The following is a 10,498-nucleotide window of genomic DNA, read 5'->3' as shown; positions in this document are numbered from 1 at the left end:
TCTTGAAGCCAAGTAACCCATTAAACAACAAAAGGAGACAATCCCAGATGGAGAAAAAGGAAAGAAATATGTGGCAATACAAACCATATGTGCCTTTGCTCATAAAATTATTCAGACTCAAATAGAGGAAGACAAGCATATGCAGGACGATAAAAAGTGGATAAAGGAACAAGATGATAGATGGAAGTAATTATTGGATTCTTATGAGGAAGAGGTGATACCCCTTAAAGAACACTATAAGGTTGTTATAGAGATAAAGGATAAGTGGGATAAGACACCAAAGATTTATAAAATGAAATGGGAATAAGAGGAAGAGGAAAGGAAGGAAATGGATCAACTAGAGGGCAAAATCTACAAATTAGAGATCCAAAAGATCTCGTTGGGCATGCTGGTGGAGGTTTCCTTTAGATGTAGACCTCCCTCTCCTCAATAAAAAATGTTCTTGCAAGGTAGATATCTACTATTTTTTCAAATTGCATTAATGATTGGTAAGCCTTTTGAAATCACCAATTCTCTGACCTTCCTCGTAGCTTACTCAGAATGCACTCACAAGGAGAAAAAACTCCTTTGTGAAATATATTAACATGATGTTTTTGTTATTTCATGACAAAGTCTAGAACCCCAATAATTTGGTGGGGGATATTCAATTGAGATTTTTTTTTCCTTTTTAGCCAACCAAGTTGACTCGATTGCAGCTTACAAAGTTGCAGAAAATAATTTTGACAATAGTTTGTGGATAAGGGGAGAACACTTCATTCCCTTACAGGTCATCTAGAATCATAAGAGTTGGATCTCTTCTCCCCCTAAGGAAACATTTGCATTAAATAATAAGTATGAGGTTGTTACACAATTCCTAGATAAAATCAATATACTTAGCTAACCTATTGAGGAAGGGTGTAAGGTAAGATGGAAAAAGGATAGGGGAGACATTAGGCATAAAGACCCATTGAATCCTAGCAACCCATAAACTTTCTTGGAGAGAGTACATAGGTACGTAAGGTGCATGGGAGAGTGTGGAGATAACTATATTAGATTGAATTTTCACTATCCCATGATATGGTTCCCAGATGAGCCCTACAAAAGGGAATACAAATTGGATAAGAAAAAGGAGGTTGCTTGCTAGAGGACCATACAAGAAAATGGAGGATACTTCCCACCTGAAAAAGTACGACAATCAAATTTCAACCTTAGAAACTTCCATGGGAACCTTGTTTTCTCTAACCTCGACTGACCGTTGGTTGCATAAGACATATGCAATAATTATGGTTTGTGGGAGATAATGGGTGTCCAAATTGACATATTTTCAAAACCCTTTTGTAACCTTTTTTATTCCATTCTTCCACTTTCCATCACCTACTTATGCACTTTTTATCCATTATTACCCCATTTCTGGTGTAGGTATGATTAATATCCTTTTCACTACTTTTATACTTATTCCTATTAATTATGTTGCAAGATTGTCATCTTTCATGCTAATATTGTTACACAGGAACAAAAGGGCAATGGTTGTAACTCCTCTGTGTTGTCGCAACACCAACTGCAACTCCACAACAAGTGTTGCTAGCTAACAATAGGTGTTGCAAATCCTTGGGCCATGATAGGTAGATTGTTACGACTCTCTTTTATCCTGTTGTTGTAACTTCTCTACAACGCCTCAAATCCGACGTGGTCATTGAAGGGAAGCTACAACTTTCCCAGGACCAACGAAGTTACTCCAACTCATGAGTGCGTGGCTTTGTGTTGCTACAACTCCAACAAACTATTCCAGTTGGACGATTAATGATCTAGCTATATGACCAACATAGGTTTCTCACAATGGAAGGTGAAAATGGAAAGTGGTTGACCAATCAAGAAGGAAAACTCAGCTAGAAATGATGCCCAACTTATTTGTGTCAACCTTTGCTCAAATTGTACTAGATTCAAAATATATTGTTGTAACAGGAGGAGCAACTTGATTTGTTCAAGATGGACATCCAACCTTTCACTCAATCTAAACATTAACATTTTGTATAAATACCTGTCTTATGTCAATGATAGGGATCATGATGACTTGTCAACCACATGTCAGTTTTATTGACAATGATACGTCAACTATACAGTTGTTGATGTGGCATAAACCAATGAAACTTTTGAGGGCCAAAACCTTGTGTCTAGAACTTGGAATTTGATGAATTTTATATTGTTGGAAAGTTCTCGATTAGTAGAAGACAATGGTGGCCTTAAAAAGGAGGTTTGAGATGGTTAAAAGAAGAATAATTTTTTGGATTCCCTACCTCTATAAAGTGACCTTAGAGGTTTGGGTATGCTATATAAATGGAATGAAGACAAGTGTGTCCTATAATAAATGTGCCAACAACCCCTCAAAAGTGTGATGAAAGGTCAAAGAAGTGCCCCAGAACAAAGAAACTCCTCTTACAAATCCTATGAAACAAGGAAGAGGGATATCCAAGTAGAATGACCTCTAAAGTAGGGTGACTTCATGCCGCATGTGTGGGACATCCAAGGTGAGTATCCAATGAAGAGTGGCACATGTGGATCCCAAAATCTAGGCACTCAATAAAATATTTTGGTTAATGTCATAACCACCTATAAACATTGTAACTTCATGTGACCAAATGTAACTACTTACTATAAATCCTCGACCATCTCAATAAACCTCCCACGTGTGGTCCATGACGAAGTGATTAAGTGATGTGTGCGAGTGGAGGCCAACTAAGCAAGGGATATATCTTAGGACGGTCCATGTGGTAAATGTGATGATGTGACATCCCCATGATTACTTGATGCACTATCATGGATCTCAATGAAGTGACACATTTTAATGAAATAAATAGATCCTAAGAAAAATGACATGGACCCCAATTTCAATATATATCGTCAAATATAGGTACACTAATCCCAAAGCATCATCATGATCCTAATGTAGTGTGACAAATTTCAAGACATAGTACATAGTTCATAATACATTTTTCCACTTATAGTGGTGGTTCCAATCCCTTTTCAAGCATTAGGTGATGCACACTCAATGATTTTTTGAACACAACATAATAAAATTTAATTTTAAATCTTTCCTATGTTTCACCATAGCGAAACAACTTTAATATTTATACATGTGGTAGATCCTAAGATTGGGAGTATTTCCTATATCTTCAAGTAAAAGGTAGATAATGTGATGAATAATTAGGGAAAGGGAAACGAGAAAATTCATGTCATGATCCTCAAATTCATATAAAATGTTTTACAAGTCTTACAACTTTGTTCAACTAAATTGCAAGAGCTATGATTCTATATGGGAACCTCTAAGACATAATTTTAGCATTGAGTTACCTTTCTCCAACATTGTTTATTACTATCCCCCTTTCCTTTTTCTTTATTTGTTCACTTCCATTTGCACAAATTCCTCCTATAGATATTCAGAGGCAAGCATGGGACTAGGGGAATTTTCCTCATATCGAGGTGGCATGATTCATAAACTTTTTTGGATATTCCATTGGACAGTTCGTCACAACAGATCTGACAAAATTATACTTAAAAATTCGAACTATACACTATGAGGGTTTATTTTTAAATTTATCGATCTATTAATCATTGTTTATTATGTATGCATACAAATTATAATTATGTAGAAAATAGAGAACAATGAAATTAAAACTCACAAACCATTATTGGCACAAGATATAACCTGGGAAATCTTTTGGGAGAAACCCAGCTGGAAAGTGAGGTCTCTTTGCTCTCTTTCTTTGAAAAGAAAATGGTTGGATGTAAAAAAAAAGTTAAGGCATATGCCCTGTGGGATACTACTGTGCATAAATCCTCTCTTTGTACTCTCTCCCTATCCCTCTTGTCTACTCTTCTCGTCTATAGGAAAAAAATCTCTTGAAATAATGGAACCATTTTTTCTCCTAGTGGCTCAATTATAACACAGCCTGATACCTTAATAGTGGTTAGGTTTGACTCCTCAACTCTTAACCAGAGTTACCATATGGACTCTTCTAGAGTATTATTCATCATAATCATGTGACTAGCCCCTTTTCCTTCAGTAATGGTAGTTGACATGACATCCTCTTGAATTATGGTGGCCAAAATAGGAAGGTCAACTTATGAGTGGCATAACTTTTGCATATGGGCTCTAATTGAGGCGATTCTTGCATTGTTGGAAAGGTATCTGTGTGTAGAATAGTAAAAAAAGGCTTTCACTAAAGATGCAACATTTTAACCCCAAAAATGACATTGTATGCCTCAAAATGTTTCCAGAAGGGTTCAAACCCCAAATTGCCAAACTGGGTCTTGTTGGTAAAAATGGTCACGTGAGCTGATTCCTCCACTTTTTCCACTCTAAAAGTGTCGAGATGGATGAAAAAAAATATAACGATCCAATCTCGGTCACACGTCCTTATTTTGGAAGGATTTTTTTCCCCAAAAGATTCCACTGAATGAGGTGAGGAAATTTTTCCTCCACCTTATGTTGGGTGTACTATTTAGCTTTGCCTATAAGTTTTCCTTTCAACCCAATCTGCCAAAGGTCATTTTGCCCCTATATTTTAGTTTTGGACCTCTTCTACAAAATTGTATCTTTTGTCAACTCTTCCTCAACATATGGTATCAAATCCTCTATAGAAACTAGGACATGTTCCTCTTCTTGATATAATATGGAAGGCTCATAAAGTTTCATATTCTCTAAATTTACAATTGAGTAAATATGCATGTATGATAGGAAACTAAGTTTATATGCATTATCTCCCACATTTTCCAGTATATCAAAGGGACCATATAGCTGAGCCTTGATTTTCTTACCAAGACCTTGTAGCCTCTCCTTGTTCAACTGTAACCATACTCTGTCTACTACCTTGAACAACTTCTTTTTTCTATGTTGATCACACCTGGCCTTATATTTTTCTTGTGACTTCTATATTGTCTCCTATACTGGTATATGGATCTGTTTGATCTTCTCAACAAATTTTTCATCCCTCAAGGAATCCCCTGCAACATCCTCCCTTACTCCTCCTTGCTCCCAATATGAAATATTCAAAGGTGGAGGTGGAAAATATCCAAAACAAGTTTCAAATGGGGACTTACAAGTAAAAATGTGGACTTCTTTTCCACCATGTAGTCCAAAATGCACTAAGAAATCTCATGTCGTTGTCTGAAATGATGCTCCTCAGTATCCCAAAGTGCACCCAAATTTGCCCAAATAACAAGTTCGCTACTTCTTTCCCACTAATAGTCTTTTTACAGGGCATTGATGAATTTCATAGCTATGGTCAGTCTTAATAATTATATTTTAGCCCTTGTAATGTATTAAAAAAAATTGAAAGACATGTTCTTAATGTTATTTTGATTATTTAGTCCTTGAAAGAATTTATATGAGACATGTTCTTCATGTCGGATTTAAAAGATAAATTTTCGAAATTTGAAATTTGAATTTTTGGCTCCAAGTTAATCAAGTCGGCCTAGTGAAGAGACACACCCCTTCTAGATAGGCATAACACTATACAAAAACATTTGACCTCCCCCACAAAGGCATCATTCAATCATCACACAATAAAAACAAGTTATAGGCATCCAAGCGAAGGATAAGGGGATGAAAAAGGATGGAAAGAAGAAGGACAAAGATCTCTCTCTAGCTTGCATCTCTATCTCTTTGATTTTTGCACGTGTGAATTTTTTTGGGTAGGCTGAAATTATAGGGAGTTTCTAGGAAACATATTCTGGGAAGGTCAAAATTTTGGGCATATATGAGAAGGTCGAATTCTTGAAGATCAGAAGTTTGACTTGGTTTGACTTGACTTGAGGGTTGGAGACCAAGTTTGACCATAGCTTGTTGATCTTGTTGATGTCATAGTTGACTAGTTGCATTAGATGTATCTCTTATTGAAGTGAAAAATTTCTCTAAGGAAAAGGTTGTTGGGGTTTTCCCCCAAGTGGGTTTTCCCACAAAAAATCTTGTGTTCTCCTTTTGTGCATTGTGATCTCTACTGTCTATGGTTTATGGTTGAATTTCTGAAGTGTAATTGCTTAATGATAAACTGAAATTGTTAAAAGAATATCTATATCATTCAAAGTAATTACCAATAGTTCAGAAATATTGTGCTTGTATCTATTTAACTTGAAAATTCAACATGGTATCATAGCTTTGGTGATGAAAAGGATGTTGAGATCACTTTTGAAGAATATCTATTAAGGGATCACTCTTGAAACCCTAAGATCTACAATATATTTGTTTGTCTATGACTATGGTTCCCACATGAAGGTAGAAAACAAATTAGAAGGAGCTACAAATTTCAGGGCGTGGAAAACAAGGATTGATCTTCTCCTTGCAAAAGAAGGTCTCTTGGGTATTGTTAAAGTTACCGAACCAAAAAAAAGATGAAGAGAAGCAAAGTTTGAGAAGGACGATATAAAAACCATGAGCATCATTATGGACTCTATCAAGCATCAATTGATTCCCTATGTTTAAATTCTTCAATCTTCAAATCAGATGTACAATGCCCTAACCAATTTGTTCACTATCAACAATATTGGTCAAGCCATGAGTTTCAAGAATTAAATTTGTGAAGTGAGAATGAAAGGGAATGATACTATAACCTCATAATTTATGCGGATATCTCCGCTAAAAGACTACAAGCAATTGATGAAGTCGTTTATGATAAGGAATTAGTAACAAAAAATCTCAGTTTTACCAGAATCATGGGATGTTTTTGCAATAGGAATATGTGTTAGAAAATATGCTCTGAAATTTGATGAACTATGGACCATTTGTACTCAAGAAGAGCCAAGGCTCATATCAATAGGAAATATTCAAATATCTAATGAAGATGATTCTAAAGCATATGCATCTTTTTTTAAGAAAGGTGGAGGTAAAAAGAAGTTTGGAAGAAATGGAGGAAGAACAAATGAAGGAAGAAGACCAGAAGAGAGAAAATATGCCCTAAAGGAAGGACAGACATGTAAAACCTTCAATGCTATCAATGTCACAAATTTGGTCACTTTAGACACAATATTCCTAAAAGAGAAAATGATAGAAAGAGAAAAGGAAACAACATGCCTCTACAGTAGATTTTGAAGAACTCCCAAAGAAACCAAAGAATAAAAATCTAGGTAATAAATAATTCTTCTATTTCTCTACTCTTATCGGTTCTATTACAGATAGTGAAGACTTGTGGCTAGTAGATAGTGGTGCCTTAAGGCACATGATGGGAGATCGAGACAATGTCACAAGTCCGATGGAAAGAAGATTAGAACGAAAGGTGGAACTTGGAGACAACAATAATTATCCAGTCAAAGGAATTAAAAAGACATACATTGAGATAGAATCATGTGATAACGTTCATCTCAAAAATATATATGTGTGCCAGGTTTGAAGAATTATTTGGTTTCTATTTCATGCTTGGAAGATAAAGGAGATAGAGTAGCATTTTTTGATGGAAAATTTATTGTTTGGCCCAAAGGCTCTAGTATTGATTCTGCTAGAATAATTGGAGTTCATGAAGGAAGGTTGTATAGACTTTTGAAACAACCTACTCAAGCATTTGTACATAATGATATTAATCCATGCAAAATTTGGCATAGAAGATATGCTCACCTTCACTATAAAGCTTTTCCAGCCTTAAAGCAAATGGTTTTAGGTGTCCCAGATTTGCAGGAAAAGCGTGAAGGAATATGTAATTGATGTGCACTTGGAATGAATATTAAGAAGCCTTTTCCAAGCAGCAACAGTAGATCTAAGGAAGTTTTGGGATTAATTCATTATGATGTATGTGGTCCTATGCTAGTGAAGTATCTTGGAGGCTCTCTGTATTATGTAACATTCAATGATGATTTCTCTTGCAAGACATTGATCTACTTCATGAAGTCAAAAGATGAAGCCTTTGACAAATTCTAGGAATTTAAAGATGAAGTCAAAAACTTGAAGGGAAAGAAGATAAAAATCTTGAGATATGATAATGGAGGAGAATATACCTCCAAGGAGCTCGTTGTCTTTTGCAAAGAAGCTGGGATTAAGAGGGAGATGATATCCCCTTATAATATGCAACAAAATGGAAGTTTTGAAAGGAAGAATAGAGCCATTGAAGAATTCGTCAAGATAATGATGCATGACCAAGATATCCCTATTTTATATGGAGTGAAGCATCAATGACTGTTGTCTACATTCAAAACAAAAGTCCTCATCAAATCTTAGAAGAAAAGACTTTTAAAGAAGCATTCATCAGACAAAAACCCTAGGTTGGTCATTTACGAATATTTCATTCTCCTATTTATATTCATGTACCTAAAGATAAGAGAAGGGAATTAGAACCTTTAGGAAAGAAAGCAATATTCGTTTTCTATAGTGAATCATCAAAGGCATATAAAATATATATTGTAGGAAAAAAATAGGTTGAAGTTAGCAGGGATGTGACGTTTGATGAGAACATGGCTTATTGGAATTCTAAAGAAGTAGACTCTGATGAGGACGAAAAACATGAAGCTCAGGAGAAAGAAGGATCTAGTCCATCAAATCTTTATGAACATCCCATTTATCATCAAGAAGAGCCATAAGGGCCAACCGAATCAGTGGACCCGATTGTTTTTTAAATAAAGAAAAGGCCAGCTTGGTTGAGATCCACTTTGTAGGAAGTCGAAGTACATGCAATGACACATGGAACCTTAAAGGAAAGAAAGAGGTCGAAGAGGTATTATGGTTATGCAACATTGCTAACTAATATTATTGATGTTGAAACTTACACCTATGAATAAGCTGTCAAACAACAAGTTTAGAGGGATGCAATGTTGGAAGAATATCAATCTATTATGAAGAAAAATGTATGGGAAATTGTCCCTAAACCTGAAGGAAAAGCAATGGTGTCCTCCAAATGGGTATACACGATAAAACATGTAGTGGATGGATGCATTAATAAATACAAGCCGAGATTTGTGGCTAGAGGTTTCTCCTAGAAAGAGGGAGAACACTGATGAGACCTTTACTTTGGTTACCAGGTACACTACCATTAGATCCATTATTTCTATTTCTTATTCTATGGGTTGGAATTTACGTCAAATGGATGTAAAGACTGCTTTTCTTAATGGTGTAATTCAAGAAAATTGTACATAGAGAAACCTCAAGGTTTTTAGGTCCATGGTAGAGAGTCTCACATTTTCAGGTTGAAGAAATCCTTGTATGGACTTAAGCAAGCACCAAGAGCCTAATATACATGAATTGACAATTACCTGACGAGACTTGGTTTCTCTAAAAGAGATGTTAATCCAAACTTATACTTCAAGGTCGAGAAGAATGAACCTGTGATCCTATTGTTCTATGTTTATCATCTATTTTGACAGGTATGTACCATCTAATTATTCATTGTAAGAGGGATTTAGTTTTTGAATTTGATATGAAGGATCTTGGATTGATGCACTATAATTTCGGGCTAGAATTTTGGCAAAATCTCGACAAAATATTTCTTGAAAATATATTATCAAGATCCTGCAAAATTTTGGTATGATGGATTGCAAGTCGATGCAGACTCCCATGGTTACAAATTTGAGAATGCTAAGAGACTATAAGTTTGATTTGATATATCCATCAATGTATTGGAAGTTGATGTATATATTTAATATCAAGGCAGACATTTGCTTTGCAATGATCATGTTGAGTCAGTTTCGAATGGAACCTGGACATGATCATTGGTTTGAAAAAAATCACATGCTGAGGTACTTGCGTGGTACGATTGACCTTGGTTTGAGATATATCTCAAACGACAATATTCAACTGCATGGTTATATATATATGAAAATTGGGTAGGAAGTGTTGAAGATAGAAATAATACATTTGGAGGTTGCTTCAATATTCAACTGCAGGGTTATACAGATGCAAATTGGGCATGAAGTGTTGAAGATAGAAAGAGTACATCTGGGGGTTCCTTCGGTTTGGGCTCCACTGTGATTTCAAGGATGCACAGGAAGAAGAAATCTATCGCACTTAGTATTGTCGAGGCAGAATATATTATAACTAGCTTGGCGAGTTGTGAACAAGTGTGGATTTGGAAGTTACTCATAATATTGTTGATCATGTGTTCGATATGACTGTGATATATTGTGATAATCAAATTTGTGTGAAGTTGACAAAATCCAAGGTTCCATGACAAGTTGAAGCACATCGAGATTAAGTGCCACTTCATCTATGACATGGTGCAGAAGGGAGCAGTGAAGCTCTAGTATGCCTCCATTGATGAGTAAATTGTAGATATTTTGACAAAGCCTCTATCCCTTGCAAAGTTTGTATACTTCAAAGGCAAACTTGGACTTGCAAAGAATACCCTTATCAATAAGAGGGAGTGATGATGAAATATCATTGTGGAATGACATTCTCCCTATGTCAAGTACTGTGACCCGCATTAGGAAATTTTCCTTGTGTCAAGTACTATGACCTGAATTAGGAAGAATGGTCCTAAAGCATTAGGTTCATTTAGCATAAGTCTCTGAATTACTCTGTTAAGAGTGTGGCCTTTGGATATTCACC

Source organism: Pinus tabuliformis, chromosome 5_1 (genome assembly GCF_031772625.1).
Source record: "Pinus tabuliformis cultivar Carrire ecotype Pingquan chromosome 5_1, CPIR1, whole genome shotgun sequence".
Lineage (NCBI taxonomy): Eukaryota > Viridiplantae > Streptophyta > Pinopsida > Pinales > Pinaceae > Pinus > Pinus tabuliformis.
The sequence above is the reverse complement of the archived record's forward strand: the minus strand, read 5'-3'. Positions refer to the sequence as shown.